Source organism: Choristoneura fumiferana, chromosome 8 (assembly GCF_025370935.1).
Source record: "Choristoneura fumiferana chromosome 8, NRCan_CFum_1, whole genome shotgun sequence".
Lineage (NCBI taxonomy): Eukaryota > Metazoa > Arthropoda > Insecta > Lepidoptera > Tortricidae > Choristoneura > Choristoneura fumiferana.
Genome location: NC_133479.1, coordinates 7861204 through 7885267, shown reverse-complemented (window position 1 = coordinate 7885267; position 24064 = coordinate 7861204). Strand labels below are relative to the sequence as shown.

General features: G+C 37.6%; 1 protein-coding gene across 4 annotated transcripts in view; it reads left to right on the top strand.

The window, feature by feature from the left end:
• Positions 1-24064, top strand: part of p130CAS (Serine_rich_CAS and FAT-like_CAS_C domain-containing protein p130CAS) — a 120200-nt gene that overhangs the window by 37191 nt on the left and 58945 nt on the right. For 2 of the 4 annotated variants that reach the window (XM_074090947.1, XM_074090945.1), the window contains exon 2: positions 1470-1523. The exons of the other annotated variants lie outside the window; for them this stretch is intronic. The gene's annotated coding sequence lies outside the window, so the exon portion shown is untranslated. The remainder of the gene's footprint in view (positions 1-1469; positions 1524-24064) is intronic. 4 annotated transcript variants of the gene reach the window in all.

Genomic DNA, 24064 nt, shown 5'->3' with positions numbered 1-24064 from the left:
TAAGGGGCCTAGCTATGTGGATTGAGTAGTTTCCATCTATCTAGCATTTAGTGATGTAATGCAAGATATTAGAAGAGAACTTTGCATTAAATTAACAGGGTACTTCAATTTGCTCGGCAGCAGTGCTCTATTAATTATTCCGCGAACGATCCTTCTGTCCCGGGTCCTCAAAGACAAACTAGTTCAGTCAAGTTAATTTGTTTGTCCTGTTGGAGGAGAGGAATACTAAACTTTTTCACTTTATAGTTAGCGCAGGAAATGAATTGACACTTATTATTTCGCCACCATATGCGGCAACTTGAACTGTTATACTTACTTGTAAACATGTACTCCTAAATAACCACGCACGGAAATGGGTTTGTGCGAAACGTCCGCAATATTTTTCAGTTTTATAAATTTTATGATGCAATGGTTTTACGGAATGCCAATATTACTAATTAGTTACTTAAAAGTAAATAACATTTTTAGGGTTCCGTACCTGAAGGGTTCACACGGAGCCTTATTGCTGTTTTAGAAGTAATTTAAAATCACCCCACTTCATACATTTTTCTTAGAAGCAGGACTGTGCTAGCTAACAATGGATATTTACCTATATGTAGATACGGCCGTTTAAGCGTTCTAATTTTGACCCCGGACCTAAAGTATGGCAAATGACTGAAACGACATTGGTCCTGGCCGGGTCCGGACATAGGTCGGGGTCCTTTTGTGCGGAACCCTTGATACGCTAGTCCGACTGGTTTATTTATAATTTGTTATAACACCAGTTTTAAATAAAATTTACATAGTTTCTTACTCGTTTATAGGTGAGTGTACACTAGTTAATGAATGTCAAAGCAATTTAACCTCAACTTTGTTTTATTGGAAACCAATTTTAGTTACAAGCAGAAAGCTTGCGGTTTCTTGTTTTTGTCTTTATATTTACTAGTGACATCAACATTGTATTTCATTTCAGCGCACGCGTTTTTGCTATTATTTACATAGTAGCTGGAACTAAAGAGAATTATGTCTCTACCATAAATTTCCTTTAAGGGACATTGGCGCTTAATGTTTTTCAGAGACAAGATAACCACCAGTACAAACAATCTCACGGTAGCGATTATCTTGTTTCCTATCCCGTAGGAATCAGTGGCGGTCCCGGTAGCGAGGTCAACAACCTCCCAAAGTTGTCTCGAAAAAACCTCTACGAGCGCAATAAACCATTCGGATACTTCTCATCTGTCATCTAATAGCCACCCTGCGGCTGATGCTTAAGGTCTATAAGTTACAGCTCACTGTCAAAAAAAGAAATGTAGGCTGTTTATTGCGGCTTTTTATTATTCCCGCTTGCAGCTCCTTCTTTTGTGCTCGACTCGCTACAACACAGAGTTTTATCTTTACTCGAAACGCGTAAACCGAACCTTTGTGCTCAATCTTGTGATATTAATATTGCTTTGTCTGCTCTTTATTATAAAACAACTTCTTTTTTCCAGGTACACTTCAAGTGCACAGATAAAGACGAAACTCGATTACGTTGAAGAATATTTGTAAGTTGCAATTATATATACTGCGTACGTGCCTTCAATATGCATGTTTCTGATAGGACACTTGATTGCCCAACAGCAATTATTCAATGCAAACGACATGTCAGTGTTTCTGTTTCGACATGAACCTATTAGGAGAGTCCGTCAAACTTGATTCTGTTCTCTATTATCACTTTAAGTCGCGTTACTTTAACTCAAAGGAAAGATGCTTCTTTGTCAATAGCTTAAGTCACGGTTCTCGAGTTATGAAGACGTTCCATTCTTTGCTTGTATTTTCTGTTTGGACATAGGATGCGTATACCTTTACTTGCCTGAATTTCACTTTACATACCAACGTTTGCCATAAAATATATAGAACCGTGCTGTTTTCAGGATTTTTTAAAAATTACATCATAGAGAATGCAGTAGGTTAGGTTAGGTTAGTTTAATATCAACTTTGAAGGAAATACTATTTCAGAAATAAATTACTTTATGGTAAATGAAAATTATAGAAAACGATACATTATGGCATATGAAATTCGGGCAAACGATAGTGAACCCATAGGATGGTTTTGTAGCGGATCGATATTTGATAAAAATGTTACCAAGTTTGTATTCGTAGTGCCGACATTGTTTGTGCGATAAACAGCGTCTGTTTACCAACACGCGTTGAATATTTATGCAAGTACGTAAACAAACAACTTTATAGCGTGACTTTGTTTTGAAGCTTTAAGAATTAGGGTTTTATTTAAACAGCACTCTGTTATAGCAGATTATTTTAAGGTAAACTTTGACGATAAAGATACTTCCCAACTTCTTCCCAACTAAATAGTGAAAATAAAATTATTTCACACTAGCTAGTACTGCGGTATTCACGTGAATCAATAGATTCATTGCCATTGCACGAGGAACACGGAGCAAAATTTTGGGAATTCGTATAAATTTCGTTTCCAGATGTCCAGAATTTAAGCGCGAAAAGTGTGAATCATTTGTGAAAAAAAGGTTATTATTATGGATGACAGTTCGCGCCTTTATCTCAGCATTTGTGGTGAGCCCGCGCCGCCAAAGGGGCGTCGGCCGGACAATCAAATCTGTCGCGACAATTTCTCGGCATCACACTACCTTTGTCCTTTGTGTTGCGCGTGCTCGCCTCACGTGAGGCGCGCTTGACAATGTTTCTTTGACACTTATGCGACGTCCGTTACTTAATGTTTAGTAACTACATGTTTCAAAAGAGCCGTGATATATATTCAAAACAGGACTTGCACTGTAATTTTTTTGGAATTAATTATTGTTATTTTTTTTACAAAAAAACTACTATACTATTTATTTGTCAAACATAGGTTAAAAAATCTAAATTAATAAAATAATAATAAATAACACAAAAAAAACAGTTATACATTAAAAAAAAATCCAAATGTCAAAAAGCTAAAAAAAAGGAAAGAATAAATTATATAATAAAGTAAAATAATGTATGTGATTTTAGATAATATATGTACAACAAGTCTTTGAGCTAAAAGAGCTTTGAGATACGTGTACAGTCAAGGGCATGCAACATATCTACATATACAGGCATAGCTTCAAATATATGTTCCTACTCGTATACATCGACCTTTATGGTTAGTGGCATAAAGGTGTATAGATATTTTGGACGTCTTGGTAACGTACCTAACATATATTTTTTTTGATTGTGGGTACTTTAGGTACTGCACTGGTGCGTTTTAAGTTTTTTAAGTGATTTTTACCCTAATTTCAAAATTGTTCACTGAACGTGCTAAGTACACACATTTATTTTGTGTGAAATTGCATTTGAAATTTACCCATGTGAAGCAATACAATAGTATGTGAAGTTCTCAAATCCGTACTGGGCGTGCGTGTCTTGAGTTTACATAGTGTAGTTCAACCAAGACCTCTCGATCTCAGAGAAACCCTGTGCCCAGCAGTGGGATGTATACTGTATACGTATATATCGGACGACCAGATGGCCTAGTGGTTAGATAACCTGACTACGAAGCTTGAGGTCCCGGGTTCGATTCCCGTGTCGGGGCAGATATTTGTATGAAAAATACGAATGTTTGCTGTCGGATCTTGGGTGTTTAATATGTATTTAAGTATGTATCTATAACTATATAATTATATTTATCCGTTGCTTAGTACCCATAACACAAGCTTTGCTAAGCTTACTTTGGAACTAGGTCAATTGGTGTGAATCGTCCCGTGATATTTTGTATTATTTATTTATTATATGCCGGTGAGAATATAAAATGTATTCCTTCCTTTCTGCAGGGCTACTACGAAACTCGAAACTCGATGTTCGTATCGTACCGTCCCTCTCGCTCTTGTATTAAATAGTATAAGTGTCAGAGGGACCGCACGACACGAACTTCGAGCTTCGAGTTTCGTAGTAGCCCTGCGGTCTACTGTAAAGGTTGCCTGGAAGAGATCGCTCTTAAGCGATAAAGCCGCCTATTGCTTACCTTGGTAAATCTCCATATACCTGTGTTTTCTGTACTGCTAACTATGTGTTGGTGCAGCACAAAGTAGATAATATAAGTGTGCAGTAAAGAGTTATTGTATTGTATTGTAACGATAATCACACATTTCAAAAGTGCTTGCTACTAAGTATTAATTAATTAGGGTAAACGTCCACGAGAGTATTTTAGAGGAAAATAATATCAAAGATATCGTTACAGATTACATACGTAACTCGTGATTACACAATCTCAAGTGTTAGATCATTTTCTCTCCTATCATCAAAACGCAGCGATGCAACCATATGGCTCTGCATGTGTCTGTTTGTGCGTCACTCGAGATTGTACGAGGCCGATTCATTTCTATGCAGTATTACCCCATCTGTTTAGAAAGGTCGCCTTTATCTCCCCCAGCGGTCCACTGATCGATAATTATAATAAGCCGGTTGCACATATTTGTGTTACCCTTATCTCGACTATAAAAAGCAGGTAGTTGCATTCCCAGAAGTGTGTGCGACTCAAAAACGCGGCCAGTTTAGTGTTTTAATGGATCCAGTTGGAAAAAATACTGGTTTTTATTCCAGTTTTTGCAAATATTGACTCGAGTGCCTCAGAAACTCGAATCTGCAAGCCATGTGTGTTTTACTGCCAAAATAATAATTTGCCTGGGAATGCTAATTGCTTTAAAAAAAGACGCTTAGCTCGGATCCACCCACAGTGCATTTTTCAAGCTTAACGCAGTGGCAGCATTTAAGCATAGGTTCAACTCTACCCATAAATCTCAACCGCCTTTCATTCAGAACTTTTTGTTTCCATTTCAAATCGTTCATTAACAAATTCTCAGTGAAAATGAGAGCATTTTTTGTTAATAATCGTTCATTAATACACATTAAACAAAAGTGTCGGCATGCGGTCCCGGCCGACTGAAACATGATGCGTTTCGAGTTTCTGGAATTTTGAAGTTGGTGGTCGCCATGCTGTCAATTTCAATTTATTGATGGACCGAACCACAATACGTTTAACCGAAAGTTTGACCACACCCATTTTGGCTCGCAATTGACTGGGTTTGAGTTACAGATCAATGTTTTTTTTGAGAAATATGGTTATCTGGCATTTTAAGGTCGCAGTAAAGACGAAACGAGCAAAAAGCTCCGGGCGTGGGTGAGCTATGCTGACAAATGTTTGTCATTTGTTTTTGGAGAAATAAAACATGTTTTGGTGGGACATGATAGATAAGTCGTAGTAGCTACTTGAATTTATAAAAGTTTAATGAGTTTAAGAAAGACTATTAAAAAAATTGGTATATATTTAATGTACTAGTACGAGTATATCAAGGGTGTTGTCATTAAGTAATTATGACCACAATCTAGGCAATCCTATGTATAACAATATAACAAAAATTCTACGTAACCAACGGGTACTTTATTTCTGCTCTAAGTAATAGGCTGTTCTAGGAAAACATTGAAAAACAATAAATTTTGTTCATTTATTATTCATAATTATGTCCTTGCAACAGCTTTAGTTTCACACTAAACAAATATAGGTACCTACTTATATGTAGGTACTCTACAGAAACCAAATCAGTATAAGCAACATATTTATATATAGGCTATTATGCTTTTACCTTGTTTTGCCTAACTTTTTGCCTATTTTCGGTTTGCCTAATTTTAGATTATCTAATATTACTTATGGCTCATTTTACACAATTTTCGTCTGAGTGAAAGTCGTTTTTTATACAACTTACTATACATAATTTAGTTTCGCCTAATTTTAATGACCTAATTTTTATTTTGTATAGATTTATTTCGTGTATTGTTTGACTCTAACATTATTTATTTTTCGTCTAACATTATACGTCTAACATAAGTTCGGTTCTGGCACTTCGCCAGCCGCTGCCGCGGCGCGCTCGCTACGCTCGCTCGGCTCGCGCGCTCTTATGGTCGCAGTTCTAACTTAAACTAACCTACTTTACTGGTCGCAGTTCTAATCTCTGTAAAAACGTTATTCGGCGAAGTAATGATTAGTTAAAATAAGAATCGTAACCGTGTTGTGCGGAACGGGTCATAGTATATAATATTATTTTAATGGAGTATGGATTCGTAGTATGTATGCCTCCGCATGCAGGTTAGTAAACTTACAGACATGTAATCTTAACAAAAAAATTCTTCAAAAAATCAAAATATCAAATCGTGTTTACATCTTTATGAATCAAACGGCGTATAATAATATTCAACAAAACAAGAGTTATGAAAATGACCATTTAGGAAAAATTAAAATTCGACAAAATAATAATTATGAATGATGAAATTATACAAATTGACTTAAGACAAACAATTTATTAAAAATTTGACAAGTCAAGGGAGTACCAGGCTACATGTATAGCACAAGAATAGCTTAAGCCTTCGATCTTCGGATCTATTTTTTGTTATTGCGCGAAGCAGTCAAGTTTATTTACGTTAAATATATTCCCCCGCCTCTATTGAAATTGGCGCCCTCACACCCTTATTGATCTTTCTATGACAAGCTACATAAATAAATTTATGTAGCTAAAGAAGTTTCTTCCACTTAAGTAATAAAAATGTGGGTTCAAAGAGCATACGAGATTATTTCCCTTCACATTACTTAGCATGTCCTGAACGGTGACACGAGAAACTTATCTCGAAGGTTTCATTAAAAGCCCGTCTGATATGATTAAGTAAATCGTTTAACGTACGTTCGGCTTACGTCAGATTACGGCTTGACCCCGTCTGACTCAGTTGTGCTACTGCACCAGCCCTGAAGCAAGGATGTAGAAAGTGCTACAAAACTGTAGCCGGGCTTGAAAGGTAAATATCAATCGTAAAGTGAAATAATCCGGTTGTAACTATGCTTTCCAAGATGTTTAACTGGGAAGCGTGTGTGTTGGCGTTTCTTTTGACCTCGATACTTTCCTTCGCTCGAACACTTGTGTAGAAATGGTATCCGAAACAAATTGCGCGCAAACATTACCAACCTTGCGACGTATGCACAGCTTATCTCCGTTTAGGAGGTTCTTTGTTTCTTCGCCTTGTGCCTAAAGCGCGAGCGAACATATCGAAGCACGCGCACATAAATCAAGGTGCGATTCGTCACACACCATGTGTTCATTCGTTCTGGACTCGACCCGTCGTCCGTCAGTTATAATCACTTGCAATCAACGCTCCATCGATAACTAGGGAACTTATACATGGTTAATAGGAGCCTCGTTGTGTGAAAACACTTTAATAGACTGCCAGCAACGCAATTAAGTACAGCTTGGAACTGTGCTTATAAATTACTGGGTGCGGCTGCATTTATTAGCGTTTACTGCTTCTGGAGTTTTCGCACGTGAAAATTTCCAATAGTCTATCTCAGGTTTCATTTCAAGGTGAACGTTGGATAAGATTATTTTGAAAATATGCAGGCGCGTATAAATAGCTACGCAGTAACATTATCGTTGATATTTTATCCGCTGCCCGCTCAAAAGGATTAAGATACAAATATTATTGTTGGCATACTTCATCAACAAATATGATTTTCCATTCGCGAGACCGGAACAAATCTTTCCGCAGCGCCAGTTCTTTTTATTGTGACAATGACAAGTCCACACCACATGGTTTATGTGGACTGCACAATATGTTCCCAATCCGTGCGCTGTGACGTCTTCGTTGGCTGCGGATGTGATGTCATTTGTTTGTTATTTTTAGCCTAGTGTTAGAATTCCAATTCCAATTTCACAACCTGACATGACAATGTGCGCATTGTGTGCATATTGGACCCACGACACATTGTATCCATGCTCGTGTGGGCGGAGATCTTTGTTTACCTCAGAATAAAACCAAAAATGTTGAACAGTTAGATCCTTTAAGAGGCCTTAGCTGACTTTAATATTATTTCCGTGTGTAAAAAAAACAACGATGCGCTAGCAGCTACATTACAGCCGCCAGTTTGAGGAATGCATCTTCAATGGGCATTGCATCTGAAAATAAGCCCGCATCCGCGACTTGACTGCATCACTGTAACTCTTGCTTATATAAACTTGCTTGCTTTGCTCTGTTTAACATCACTCGGTCGTTCGATTTATTTGGAATGAGACTTAGCTGGTCAGTAACCATTCCCGGATAACTCGTGAGTTATGTAAACAATTGAGTGTTCTGTACCAGGAAGAGGTTGATACTGTACACAAGCGACTGGTGCGTTTGTGGTTAGGTAAAATTAAATGTTGGAATATCGAAGTCTTATACAGTTCGGGTGTTTTTTCGGCATTTTACAGCACGCAGCTTACTTATGAAATATAGGCTTAAAACAATTGGCGGTAAGCAGTTATCCTGCTTTTTATTTATGGACCCGTCATCAAAAACAGTTTATTGAAATGTCCAAAACTATGTCTATTAGCGGATTTATATTGTTTTCTTACATCTCCAAATAGAAAGGAAAAGCTCTGTCACAACAAACAAAGGCTGTTAGGTATGCCATTACTTACAAATTGTAAGCTGGGAGTAGAACAATAAAATGTGAGCGAATAAACATTGGATCCCGGCCCCCTGTCAATGGCATTGATTGGAAAGCGGCGACGAGCTACTACCAATTCATATCCATTCGACAGCAAACAAATGGCACTTTCGTGAGTATCGTTTATTGTTGTTCCTTTCGCACCTATACAGTTTCAACATCACACGGACGAAAGAGATTCCCGTGTCGAATGTTGTTTTAGGAAGAGGTGATAGCAATATCCGCTGCAACGGGAGGATGTTTTATTGCACTCGTTTTCGCACGATATATGTTGCGTAAGATCGTCTGCTAAATCTTGCTGAATTATTTAGGTGAAACTTGTCTTTTTCGGTATCCTTGAGCACATATTACAGCGCTTTGTGCCTATGATATGTTGCAATGCGGGATTTCTACGTAGCCTAAATAATAAATAGGCGCAATTCTGTCTAAGTTGTAGAGACATGGCGAGCCGTAAACACGGCGCCCGGCGTCCCTGCTCGCGGGTCGTAACATCAACGACGTAGTGAAGACCCCACTTAATCACATTACGTTGTGCTTTCCTATAACTTGCGTGCTCTAACTTTCCGAGTCCGTAGAACAAAGGTCCGCTGAGTAAATCTAAGAACCTAAACTTGGGTACTTTTGCTGCTCTTACTGATCTACTAAAGTTCCAGTACTAGGTGAAGAAGTAGAAGTCTACCTCTACTAAGTTAAGGCTATTAGCTTAAGTGTTTATTGTATCTATAAGACACTTATCTGATTTTATTTAGATGTATAGGGTTTGCATATTAGATTTGTTACCTACGTGTTGAGATAAACATTTAGGTACCTAAAATACATGTTATGTTTTTTCATCTACCACTGGAATTGAACTAGATTATTTGTATTATTGTTGAAATATAGCGCCTACTTATATAATATACGTGCAAGCCTTTATAAATTCCCTATGACCACGACTGGGCAAGAACGACAATGAATGAGCCCAAGCATGACGTTGAACGGCGAAAGATTGAAAATGTTTGTCCCGCCGATTCGATAGAGCTTTATTGCTTATTGTAAGCTATAGTGGAAGCTTAACAAAGCTCTTCGTGAATCTTCCATTTGATGGTCACTGAACGCATCTGAAAAATGCATTATCATATTTGTAAGTAATGTCGGTAGCTATATTTTTTATCGTTGGAAGTAAAGTGTCACATCACATCGTGTTTAGTTCATGTTTGAAAATTCGGTCAACACTTAAATTAGTTTACAGAGGACGGGGTACTTAGGGACAATATTTGATCTCGCATTTTACAATTATGGCCGCAAACAAACTTAATACTCTAGACGAGAGGAGTTTCTTCTGTCACCTAATAACGTAACTAAATTACGTTTAGGCATGCATACTACATTTTTAAACCACTTTTGAGGTTCATTTAATAAATAACACGCGATATATACAATAATTAACAAAAATAAATAAAAATAAAACTAAAGCTTACTTACTCTAATCCTAAAAATCTATATTTACTTGTGAGTATAGTTGCAAGTTGACAGTGCAAGAAATATCAGTCCCGGTAACTCCCGGTTAATATTTTTGTTAAGAGATGAAAATCGTGACTGTGCTTACTTCGACGCAGTTACATGCATACTTGTTAGTGTACTCGTGATCATGTTGCATGTAACTAAGGTAAGCGTACAGTTGCTCGTCGCTGTCCCAATAGTTGGCATCTTTAATCTTATGTCATTGCAATAGAAATGACGGCAGGATGTCGTCTATTGGGCATTAGTGTGTCGAGCACTCGGACGTTTACCTTACGTCAAAATATCGGAAGCTTAAAAAGTACTCATGGTTTAATTACCCCATTTTTATTTGGACTTCGTTCAGTTTCTAGAACTATTTTCAGTAGACATACTCTTGACCTATGTAGAAGTGCGATTAGATATGTATGTAGGTAGTGCAAGAAATATGCGAGTGGCGATAGACACATTGTCGGCCATAATCGATCACTTATAAATTTATAGACGCACGGCCCCACAACCAAACGTCTAAATATAGCGTTGGGTAAGAAATCTGTTAGATTTTTCAGCGCGTAAGTCCCGTGATGGGCATATAATGAGTCCCTTTGCCCCATTAACGTAAATGGGATTGATAAAAAGGCTGTTAAAAAGCTTGCAAAAATATTCGCTGTAGTGCCGTAATGCGGTCATGGCGGTATCTCGGGTGGGCAGCCGCGCGTGACCGCTCATCTAGTTACGAGTGCCGCCCTATCGGCCGCCCGCCCGCCGCTATCTGACCTCCGCCCAGCTCCATACCCTAACAGCTTGAATTGATGCCGCTATTGTGTAAATTAAATAAGATGATGCTGAAATTGATATTGGATTGATATGACATTGATATCAAAGTAGTTCGCAAGAAACATCAGAGACAGTTGCTACGCTGTCTTTATTAAGAGATAAGCAGTTACCGTGGCCTGGTGGTTTGATTCACGGCCTCTCAACCAAAGGATCGTGGGTTCAAATCCGGGCTCGTGTCTCAAAGTTTTTCGAAAGTCATTACATTTGAATTTTCCATGAGCTTTACTGTGAAGGAAAACTTCGTGAGAAATCCAGCAACACAACAACATTCAATGGTGTTAGTGTATGTCAAGTTTCCAATACGCATTGGGCCCGCATGGGAACTACGGTCCAAACGCTCTCAGTCTGAGAGGAGGCCTGATGAATGATGATGTTGAGTAGGTAGGTTAGGTATGGAAGTTTTTGGATTAATACTCGTATCTTTCGAATCCTATTGTAATTTGAACTCACGATCATTGTTGATTTCCATTGGGTCCACGAATTGATTTAGGTCGCAGTTCGCAGGTTGGCAAGTCCTTTAACCCCGCCCGCCCTACGCCAGCGCCCTCTCTCGCCACATTATAAATTTAACTTAATTATCGACACTTCCGGGGCTCGGGTCGACTTTGCGTTTAATATTAGCAGAGGTTAATTACATCTCTTGTATAACAGCAGGGTGTCGGTAGATGTAAAGCCACCTTGTTTAGATTTATAATTAGTTTATTTAGGATTACTGTCTTTATACACTTATTCCAGAAATTCAAGAAATATTAGACTTATTTGCGTCTTCACATTTTCTAAAACCTACGATTTTTAGTGATCATGTTATGCTAGGTAAAGCCAACACCAGAAAAAAACTTCCTGTGTGTCAAAGGCATAAGCCCAACATATGGTTTTTACCATGAGAGCTAAGGGATATTTTGACATTCCGTTAAAAAGTGGTGTAAGTAAGTAAAACTACAGCTAAAATAAGTTGACAAGATAAATTATACCTATTTGTAATTTTCTACCCCTTTAGAACCATAATTTCGAATGATATGATTTCAAAAATTGATCTTTGCATTAATACTGTATTAGGCGTACTAGTTTGACCGTTTCTCTTAAAATAAGTATTAACTGTGTTTCAGTGTAGTGAGAATATACTATTATATGTATATTATTATTATTCTAATGTATTAGTGTGTGCCTATATCACCTATGTATATGTGCCATATGTGTATATTTTTAATGCACTATTTAGGTAAAAAAAGTACTCCTGTTTCCTTAACTGTAGGGGTACTGTAGAGAAGCTTAACTGGAAGAAATCCTTCTAAAGGAAAAGTTTGATTTCAAACATTTCTTTCTCCTTTTATAGCTAAGAGTAATAATACAATACAATTTTCACCCGAGACGTTCGTAATCAAGTTGAAAACTTAAACGCTGTACATATGTGATAAGTTAAAAGTGAGAGGCATGTTCACTTAAAGTGAAGCTGCGAGAGGCGAGTCGTAGCACTCATAAGTTAAGCGCTAGTGCAGACAGGAGCAAGTTTCAGTACTCGCATTAAGTTTTCACGCCGAGGCACCGCTCTCACGCGCTCTCCGTAAATCTCCACTTCTTATCTACGAGGGTTGCCATACGTCTGAAATTATAGAAGACATGACGGGAAATTTGCCGTTTACTGCCTAATGTAGAGAAAAGTTCATACGTGTGGGATTTCAAAGGTCGGGCCAAAAACAGGAGAATTCTCTTTACCGATTAAACAGCAACGTCGATTATTATAACATACGTGTTATGATTTTGTAATAAAATAAATACATTTCATCGTAAGCTGTAACACACTGAAGTTTTCGAATATTTATGCTTGATATACTGACGCCTGTTTCTGTTTAGGAGGGTGTTTTTCAAAAAACTTTGAATGTAGTTTAAATTATTTTTAAAATAAAAATAGTCTTCTTTCAGTTAAATTGTCTATCTCTAATATTTAAGATACTTTCCCTTCATGCGGCATAGCCGTGGGACACCCTGTATATCTAGCTTGCGAACATGTAATGAATGTGACGATTTCTGTTCCAGCAAAAAATGATGTTATGAAGAAATCAAAATTGCTGCCCAGAAAAAGAGCACAGTACACAAAATGTGCAAAAGTTCGAAAATTCGCATCGAATCCCGAGAAACCGAGAATCCTTTTACCAACAAAAGTCCTAGAAATTCTTTATTTTTGGCATTTCTATTTGCGAGTCTGCATTTGCAAGTTGTCGGCAGTCGCACAGCCCGTGGATTAAAAAACTGTCTGCGAACTCGCATCGAATGTTTGGACAAAAGAAAGTCGACTGTTTATTTATATTCGGATATTTTCAGGGAATGAAATTATGTTGCATTTTATATTGGGCTTTTGTTTATAGGTACGTCTCGTAACTTATTTATTAAGTGTTGCGTTATTTTCTTTGATAACTATTCAAGAATATAGGATTAATAACACCATAATATTTAGGATAAGTTAATACAGGTATGGGGAAACTTTTTCCTTCGCGTGCCAATATATACTAACGAAATATATGGCGGGCTAACTTGTTGCATTTTTGGCTATGTATTTACTGAAATAAAAATATTGATATGTATTTTCTGAAACACTAATTTGGCCATTGCTAAGGAGAATGATATTTTGTAACAATACCAAATCTTCTCTTGATTTTTGTTTGATGGTTACGGGCCGGATTCAAGCCTTCGCGGGCTGGGCTGGAGATGGCCCGCGGGCTGCAGTCTCCGTCTCTTCGAACAAAACAAATAGAGACGGCATCACACCTAACCGCCAGTTAACACTAATCAATGGATGGTGAAACAGCCCCTTACAGTTAAATAAAATTGTATTGTTGTAATTGTTGAAAGTAACAAAGACACCTTTTTTACGGTCTATAAAAGCGAATTTAACAGTTGCACGGTTTAAAATTTTCGCAATTTAATTGTTCTGGAATATTGATTTCAAAACAGCCGTAACTATTTCGTATGAATAATTTCTAATTCGTATTGATTAAGCGTAAAAAAATGATTCAGTAAAAATCAAGGGGCACGGCTGTGCCCATGCCAAGTTAGGCTCCTGTTTCTTGACTATTCGAAAGTACCTAATAAAATTATTATTGACTTTTGAGATGCAAAACAAGTGAAAGATATAAGTACGTAGGTATTAGATCTTTACTGAAATTAAAGGTTTCTTATGCATATCTATAGATATGCAATTACTATTTTCTATAAAACAAACACGCATATAAAATTGTTCAAACTGTCTAGGTATACATGGGTATAGCGCAGACAGTGTAGATAATCGTGCTAGTGTCGTCACATCGTAACAAAATAAGAAGCCAAGGGTTGAAAATAATCCCTCCTCTAGGGATTACGACGCCTGAGGGCACAGACACCTATTTAACCTGCTTTGGAAATCCTTATCTTCATGTAGAAAGTTAGTAAAAGAAGCTTTATTTTGTAAGTCTGAGCGTCAAGTTTCGGTGGTAATGGGGAATCGATTGGACTATAATGTTTACGGAGCGGATTTGTATCAGAGGTGTAATCTCGCCTTTACGCCGCGTCGCGTGCGCAGCGTATCGCAAACGATCTCGTATGATAATTACTTATACCTTAAATAAAATGGTAAAACATTCGTGTTCATATTGTTACAGTCATGTATGAGTACTTGAGCATTCATGAGATGGCTATCTAGCTGTGGGGTAGCATTATTAATGCGTGTGTCTTTAGTAGTTTAATCAAGTAAGTAGGTAATCATCGTAGTTTTTATTTACCTATTTGCTACTTATATACTTATGGGCCAATTATAACTCCTCATTTAAATAGGTACCTACTTTGTTCATTTATTTATAGGAATAGTTTACTTTTTAAAAAATGTTTTGTTTTTATTACGAAACTACCTACATTTGTAAAAAACAGGAAAACCAAGAATGATTAAGGTTATGGATGGATAAATGATAAATTAATATTCAGCTCATGATTATGCACCTACATGTTATGGAACGGATAACCCAACAATTTTGTTTGACATTTCCTCTCGCGAGCACAAAAAGAATTTGTCATATTTTCCCTCCGGCTTACATGCATAACTAGTTATAGAAGCATTAAGTTGCATATAGTACAAGTTTTGCGGAATCTTTGTTGCATGCATATTTGTATGGTAAGCATGTTGGCGAGCGTTGGCGCTGGCGCCTATTTTCTTACTAGTTTTATTCGCGTATCGCACGTCGTCAGGTCAGGACATTCTCGGCGACGCCGACGCGACGCGGGACGGCTAGCCGGCGCATACGCAATGCCCGCTACCAGTATGCAGGAACGGAAGCGACTCAGCCAGCGAATTCTCGGTCCATTGCATTTCCAAAACGTTCACTGTCCAATGGTTAATTACTGACACGCGCAATGTATTCAAAAACAACTCGCTGGTCGCACATAGTGGTAAGCGAGCCGCAAGGTCGCCGGGTGCAGCCCTATCTGCTCCGGCGCCTGCTCTCTCCAAGCTAATTAGCAACGTTTTAAGACTTAAAATTACCCTCGCAAGTGTGCCTTTTGTTGAAAGCTACAAATCAAACGTCGACGTCCTCCTTTCATGTTGCATGAGGCGTCACAAGCGGTCTTATCTAGTGCGTCAATTCGCGTCAAGTCTATTTCTATATTGGACGTGTGATATCCTTATCGAGTCTTGAAGAATAGCTCTGTCCTATATAAATATCTTGAGGCACAAACTAGATGTTTTGCTGATGTTTGTCGCAGCATGAAATATTTGCATGTCTGTATCAAAATTGCCTTTTATGTAATATCTGGCGTGAATGGATTGTAGATAATGGAACAAGTGTTCACTGTATCTTATTACAGGGGCGTCGCAATGACCACATTCCTGCATGTTTTGTTGTTTTATGCTAGTTATAGGTACCGTTTTAACGCCGTTTACCTACTAGAATGTGTCGCCCTTGCTCTATATATTAGTTAGAAAACCATTTTCTCGTAAGTAATGCAGTAAACGTGACTTGCTATTACATCATAGTCACGGTTACTATATTCTAGCTTTTATAGCGTTATCAATTTATTGCAAGTATGAATGAATGCGTACCTATTCTGTTGTGCAACTAATTCATTAAGTTCTCTCGGTCGGTTTGCAGTCCGCTGTAGGTTTACGACGATGATAATGCATTTAATTCCTTGTAAGGGTTTATTGCGTGGTTGGCAGGCCACACAAATATTTATCTTTACCACCATTAGGCACGACTCGTTATTTTACCTACAAGGATGGGGATTCGTCGCTTTTAATTTGTGTTTACATTAAGGTGCGAGCCCTCGGTAAACAACGTTTAAGTAATTAAACCTGTTACATCTAATGCTTTAAATAGATATGGGTGCATTCCTGAGTTTCCTTGCGCGACGGATAGTGGAGATATGACCGTATTGACATGCCGTGGTGGTGTTAGGAACGGTAAATTGGGTAAATCTGTCAGGGAATCGCGTAAGCACGTGACCCGACTGTCGCCGAGGAGATTACCCTGCCATATGCGCACCCCCCGACGACGGTGGATTCTCATTACATTCACGTTCACTGCATTATTTCATTCCATTAGGGGACGCTATCGCTGTTCACTGGCTTTTTAGTTATACTCGGTTAAATGATGGTTTTGAAGGGAATTGATTGACTGCAATATTGCGTCTATAGAAATTCTTTACGAACGTTATTCGTACTTACTCCTTTTCTATTAACAATTGGTTTTTAAAGTGATTAAAATTAAAATTGACAAAAACGCTTCAGGGTATTCGCGTGCGTCATTGGAGATGGGTTCGAGACATGTGCATTTAATGACAAGGGAACAATTAGTGATGAGTGAGGACCAATCAATAACGGTCGGCTTTGACGTATTAGCGTTTGTTTACAGGCAATCAAACGCATGAGTTCAACATTGAACGCACGGGTCTTCCTATGGGACAATAGCATACATTATTTATCGGCAGTCTTTATTAATATGACAGCAGTACCCGCTTTACACAATGCCTTCTGGAGCTCGCGGTTTATTTGCTATCGCTAATTATTTACTGCCTATGTCATAATATTGACCGAGCTATAAACGGGCTGGGAGGTCTGATCCGATGTTATTTCAATTCCGATATTTATGTAGCTTACCGCTCGGTGTATTCAAAGCGTTGAAAGTATGTTTATGACGGAGTTTCTGCTCGTTAACTAATGATGACTTGGAAATACAAGTACCTACCATAATACTAAACACTTTTTTGTAACCTTTTTGTATTTCCTTTTTGTACAATAAAGAGTATAAACAAAACAAACTTAGTTCCGTTACTGATTTTCGGGTATAAAGTAGCAAATCTTCAGGATTAATTTATTGAATCAGGCGTTACTTTGCGGAGGTCCATATTAATGAACTAAGTATACTAAAACCATTACTTTGCTCACCCGCGATCAAAAATAAGCAATCCCATCCCACGCCCCACTAATATTATAATGCTAAGGATTGCAAGTATTTTTGTGTGTTTCCTTCATCACGTCTAAACCGCTGAACAGATTTAGATGAAATTCGGTATACAGATAGTTTGAGTCCTGGGGAAGGACATACGTAGAATAGTTTTATACCGGAAAATTGTATACTTCCCGCGGGATAGCGATAACCGAATTCTACGCGGACGGAGTCGCAGTAACGGCTAGTTATAAATAATTTAAGTTCACGGGTGAGCAGATTAATTGTTTCAGTTCTTCAGTATTAGCTAAAAATTTCTCAGAGTAGGTATTCTTCTAAAGATAAATATTATTTACATTATACCTACCTACGATTTTATGGTTTGTATTCAAACTTGCACCTTCTAAGTTGGCCCCCCGGGCACAAGTAGGAAACCAACTTCAGTTTTTTCCCCACTTGGAAGTACCCCATGGGTTGAAGAAGGAATAAAACTTAAAAAAAAACTTGCTACTTAATTATAATCAAACTGAAAACTATAGCTGCAGTTAAAATCTTAAAAATATGTAAGCAAACGCTCTTTGTGATCTCAAATTTTTATTTTTTTATTTCTATAAAATGTTACAGAATTACGGTTATAAAAACAATCCGCTGTAAAATTTAATTAAGTATACATAAGTTATACAAGAAAGACAAAAATTAAAGAAGCTAAAAGCTACTACTAAATAAGAGAAAATAGAGTCGTGGTAACATATTTATGATACTCTAGCTACTCTTTTCATTTTCTCAGTGTAGTTTCATGTCCGAAACATCACTATTGTAGTCAACGACAGCTTTATATAGTCGTACGCATGGTAGAGGTACGCTTCGATCAAATATTAGTTCCGGTTCCGGTTCCGTAGCCATTACGAAAAAATTAACTAATATTTCTCTAATGATTTCGCATTTTATACGGAATCTTCCAAGTTTAGGTATATTTTATACCTTAGGCTGCTATTTACTCATAAACTACTAATAATTCTCAAGCAAACTTAGCCGTTATAGGTAAGGCCTACTATTCAATGGAGGAGTATATGCGTGATAGTTCTGCAACTTTTTAGACTTTATTTAGTTTACTGCATGACTGAATGTGCCTACCTACAAGACATTTATATTTGTATGCCCTCGGGCGCAGCATAGTGATACAAATCTATTATCAGTGTACCAACTATTTTAACCTATGTTTGACAAATAAATTATTTGTATTTGTATTTGTCCTTGAAAATTTGATATACTTACTACCATCCTGATTTTTTTTAAAAATTTCCACCCACCGGTTTAGATTTTAGAGGGGGGGGACGCTCGATTTTAATGAAAATCTTTCTAGCATTGATAGTCCAAAGTAGCAAAGCCGCGGACGGACGGACGGACAGACAGACAGACAGACAGACATGGCGAAACTATAAGGGTTCAGTTTTTGCCAATTTGGGTCCGGAACCCTAAAAATGAGAAGGTATACGTGCAGTCACGCTCAAAATAGCTCTTAAAGCAGCGTTTCCACCAGAGATGTGCGAGGAATATGTTTTTCATTAACCAATAGAACGCTTCATTTACCTCGCCTCGCTCCGCTCAGCTGTTTCCAAAAGAGACGTGCTGTGCGAGGATGTGTAAACGAAGCGTTTCTATTGGTTAATGAAAACACATCCCTCGCAACACATCCTCGCACACATTATTGGTGGAAACGCTGCTTAACTCCTTACTTAATACTTTGTCAGTGTAATGCAATGTCATTAATTCAAAACATTTCAAACCATCACAACCAGTGTTGTTTAATGCGACAAAGCACTAAAATATTCAGCTACTTCTCAGCTTAACTTTACGTGTGTCGCGTAGGTATATGTATACTTACTTACTGGCGTTCAGAAAGTGGTTCGAGAACAAAATAGATTTTATTTATAAAGTTGCCAATCTTAGAGATCTGCGATTCACAGCGCTTAAAGAGGGTGGCGGGGAAATGGCGCAGTCGAAGTGATTTTTAAGCTCTATTTACACCCAGAGAGTCGTTCAGGCAATCCCTTCGCAGCTTCAGTGGATTGCTATTGCAGAGTTAATCTCGATGGCGGATAATTTGCCAGCATGAGCTGAAAAATGTAAGCCTATTTAAAGGATTTTCTTTTACGTTAAAGCTGAAATACGCTCTAGCGACTCTAGTAGGTTCAAATAGGACGGTTAAGTTAAGTCGGAGCCGTTTAAATGGATATCATAGTTTTGGCAGTTATTTTTAAGTTTATTCCTGACTGAGAATTCTACACAACTTTTGTGCAAAATGAACCGGCAAACAGTTAATTTACCTACAATGATGCTTTCGGATATTGATAAACCATTTCAACTGACTCATTCCTTCTTCTGTAAAGGACATCATGGCTCTTATCTTATCTCTAGCTTATATATATCTATTTCCCACTGCTGGGCATTGGCTTTTTCTAGAGAGACTTTGGGCTGTAGTTTCAACGATTGAACTCGCAGTTTCGTATTGGTTTTCTAGCGATATTTTCCTTCGCCAAAGCTCATGGTCAATTTCGAAAGTATTTCTGCACATAAATTCAAATTAAAAATAAAAAAAAAATTAAATAAATTATTATTATTATTTAGAAATTTAAATTTAAATTTTTTTTGACGATTTCAATACAAATTTTTATAACTGACATTTATGTAAATTATAATTTAATGATGTATTGAATGAATAAATAAACTAAATAAACTAAAACTTAGAACTGCGAGTGTGGCAAACCCCTATGCTGGAGAGTAAGGTTCTTCTTAACCATTTTGATATATATTTTATAATTTATAATATTACCCAAGACCATAGGATTAGCGCATTTCTCACCGTAACGTTAGCATCACAATGCAACGTGGCAATGTAGCCAGCCTTTTGAGCATGCTTCCGCGGGACAAGCAAGACGAAGGCGAATTTTATTATAATCAGTTTGGTTATTTTTAGTAGGTATAGTTTTTAGGTACTTCAATTGCACCTTTTGAATAATATCGTATTTATGGTTGAAAAAAAAATGTTATTCTACTGCTTCAGTTCATTACATGCGTGCGAGAAAGCGTTAATGATGTATATCTCAGCAATTTGCAAGCTCATCTTGTGCTGGCGTGTCACTGTCAGGGAGGGACGTGGGTGCTCCTCGAGCGTTGGAGTGGCTGTCACGTCAAACCAATGGATCCATACCCCCCACCAACCTACTTATATAAATACTATGCCCCCATCCCTTACATACAGTGGAGGCCTGAGGCAGACAGCAAGATAAAGCCTAATGCAAAACGTTCTCCATGCCTTCCCCACAAACGTATCGATGGTACGCGGCCATGGAATACGTGATCCATTTATGAAATTTGCAATGTTAATGAATTATGCGTAGGTATGAGTATATTCTGATGGGCTGCCTGTTATGTGGTTAGGAGTTTGCGCAGTATACCGTGTAGTAAATTGTTATGAAAGGTTGATAAATCTATCGGCATCGTAATCGTTTGTTAGATATACGCACGAATGAAAATTTAATATAGTCATGGTATCATGATAGTGATGGAGAAACATTGACACTAGAACACGAAACACAAAGCAACTGCTAGGTTTTGCAATTTGAAAACTATAATTATAACTTAATTAGATTTGTTACTGAGTGGATTAATTAATATTAAACACAATTTACCTACCTCAACTTAAAAATAAAAATATGAAAAAAAAAACAGATTTTCTTGGTGACCATAATTTATTTTGACTGTAGATACCTACTTTGCATTATCACACACACTAGGTACCTAGCATTCGTAAAAAAAAACGAGTTAATCCAATCACTAGAAAGAAGTAAAATTCAACTGGCAAAGATTTGACCCGAAGAAACAAACATTACAAGTTAAATAAAGGATTATACAATAAAATACAATAAGTAACTCTTTATTGCACACCAACACAGTAAGTAGTACAAAAAACACAGGTATATACATAAAGACTATAAAAACTGTTATAAATATCTCTTGGCTTGATTGATCCTATTTTAAACCACTTCCTATCAAATCAAGTGTAAAACTCGGAGTGCAACTACCCAGCCTTCCAAAAAATTGTAGGTAGCGTCAAGTGGCGTGGCAAGGACCTCTTATCTAATTTAACGGCCCAATGGGAAGCCAGCGCGAGTACAACAAATGTAGCTCGCAATATCCTCGTCAAGCACCGGTATCCAATAATGTCACGAAAATGAAATTTCATTTCGCAATCCTTTCTCAACCCGACCCGACTTTTGCAGGGTATTTTACCAAATAAAGTGTTACAAAAATGGCTAGTTTGAACGGTGAAATATCGTGACGCGCTACGTTACTTTTGCACAATATCTATTCAGGTTCAGTATCAAAGATACTTGGGTAAGAATTTGATGGAAGCTTCCATTAAGACTCGGTGGGAACACGCAAGTTGACGAATATGGCGAACAATGGAGGCGGGCAAGTGCCTCATAAATGATCAAGCAATGATGGGATCGTTTAATTGGCTTATGTCACGTACTACTTACGACATGTGGTTCAATGGCCCCAAACATGACCTTCCGAAATTACAATTAACAAACTTCTGCGAAAACTTGGAGAAGATAAAACTATTCCGTTTCCTCCGAGTTCAGGAACCATATTAGGTTGTTCTTCTTTTTAACTTACAGAAGATTTATTATCTAATTAATTAATTTGAACATCTACGGTATAGTTTTCCTTGAAAGTTTGATATATTTATTACCATCCTGATTTTTTTCAAATTTTTCCACCCACCGGTTTAGATTTTAGAGGGGGGGGGGACGCTCGATTTTAATGAAAATTTGCACTTTAAAGTTGAATATTTCGCAAACAAATCACTGAATCGAAAAATAGTCTTAGCAAACCCCTAATGGTTTTAGACCTATCCAACGATACCCCACACTATAAGGTTGGGTGAGAAAAAAAACACCCCCATTTTACGTATATGGGAGGTACGCTAAAAATATATTTTTTTTTTTTTTATTCTACCATTTTGTCGGCATAGTTTACATATATATATCCGTGCAAAATTACAGCTTTCTAGCATTGACAGTCCCTGAGCAAAGCCGCGGAGGGACACACAGACAGACAGACATGGCGAAACTATAAGGGTTCCGTTTTTGCCATTTTGGCTCCGGAACCCTAAAAACGACCCCAGTAACCTTTTTGATATGAGACACTTTAAACGTCTGAGAAAACGAGAGATTATTTCATGTTCATGTACCTACAACTCAAAAAATAACACACAAGTGGTAAAGATGGCGACTAATCAAAATAATCAGTCTCAAAAACATCAAATTTCCTAATTTGATTTTTTGTAGGATAAAGTCTACCAGTCCATTCTAACATAAGGACGTGTATATATAGGTACTTAATCTCGGACATAGTATAAAATAATCTGGCTTACCTACCTACATGTAACGTCCAGTACCTACCTATTTACCTTATTTACACAACCCGGCCGGCGGTTTCGGTGAGAACAAACACGGTCATCGCCTGTAGGAGTTGTGTTGATCGACAGACAGAAGCTACAAACCGACGGCTCATTCATCAAAATGTCGATGGTGCTCTCATGCATTCCCATAGACAGGCCCCAAAAGGTCTAACTACTGCATTATCGTGTCCATTGATCATTGAGACGCGTTCTCATGATTTCGAGTACTTACGTACTTATACTTGTGGTGTTTGTTGGTTTCAAATTCTTCATGTGAAAATTCTGGAGACATGATTGGGTCCAATCAACGCTACACAACTCAAAAAATACTTAAATGTATGCAAGTCGTTGTACCAGCGTACTTACGTAAATCATTCGCATTTTCAATCAATACTGTTTTTTTTTTCAGCAGTAAACGACGAAATTTCTATCAACTCAGTTTAGTTGGTAGAGTACGGGAAATCCGAACAACTATCCGGCAATAGCCCACGCTATTTTTAAGAAAAATTAGATTCACATTTTTGATCTTTAGTGATAACATCTGCCACCAGAAAGATCTCTCCATTGTGGACCAGAAAAGTGGTTCCCGAAGTTTCCTTCTCACAGTACGAAGATACGAATAGGCGAGTTTGATTGAATTGTGAATCGAAACCGAACTTTAAAAAAAACGTAACTTCGCAAAAATATGAACGTAACAAATGGGCAAAAATGAATAAAGGCATCTTCATCGGAAGCAGGTAATCAAAGTTTCCGGTGAAATGTGAAAGTGTAAAAGCTACTGCTTAATCAAATCCCGTGAATAAGCAACAAACCATTAGCTCCCAGTTTCGTTGATGCATTAGGGAGCGCGAGTTGATTACAGCCCCAATAGTTCCATCACAGGAACAAAGGAAGAAAGTAATTTTGTACACGAGCCCAACCACGTCTTTATTTTGATGAATAAAGGGTCTGACTGGGCACAATCAACCTTGATACTTGCGCATTTTATACGGGCTTTATGGTATTGTTCACTCACATTAGGGGAGGAAAACGCTACGGTAATGAGAGTACTCCATAGCTAAGTACAACTGTATAAGAAAAAAGCTTTAGGGTGGCAAATACTTTATCCCTCTTGGGAGACGTCTGATCGCTGGGGTGGCTGTCTAAACGACGGGATTCGCGAAAAAATCCTATGTCGCACTTGATACAACACAACGTATATCTATGTCGAGAAATGAGATAAAAGTTTTATGCCGCGGTTTCACTCGATATCTGAGTTTAGAAACTGTTATCTGTTTTCTTTGCAATACAATAACATGTTTTGTCGATTGGCTAATAATATTTTTTTGATTTAGTTTTTTTTTAATTATTCGACTGGATGGCAAACGAGCAAGCAAGCGAGTGATGGTG